This window comes from Arachis duranensis, chromosome 1 (assembly GCF_000817695.3).
Source record: "Arachis duranensis cultivar V14167 chromosome 1, aradu.V14167.gnm2.J7QH, whole genome shotgun sequence".
Lineage (NCBI taxonomy): Eukaryota > Viridiplantae > Streptophyta > Magnoliopsida > Fabales > Fabaceae > Arachis > Arachis duranensis.
Genome location: NC_029772.3, coordinates 60,185,936 through 60,186,244, shown reverse-complemented (window position 1 = coordinate 60,186,244; position 309 = coordinate 60,185,936).

Genomic DNA, 309 nt, shown 5'->3' with positions numbered 1-309 from the left:
AATCATGGAGTGTTGCATTAAAATCACCTAACAAGCACCAAAAGAGATTGATATTGAAACTCAAAGAGCATATATCCTTCCAAAGATTTTTACGAAACACCTTTTGCGGGTTTCCATAAACTGCCGATAAACAGCCAGAATTTTAAAAGATTATCAGTGAGTTTCATATGGACAATTTGATGGTTGCACATTAACATTTCAACTTTTCGAACTGCCTTATCCCACAAATACCAAATACCCCTGGACTGGCCCTACCTTCTTCAATAAAGCTTCCGTCAAAGTCAATCTTCTAGCCTTTAAATCAATATC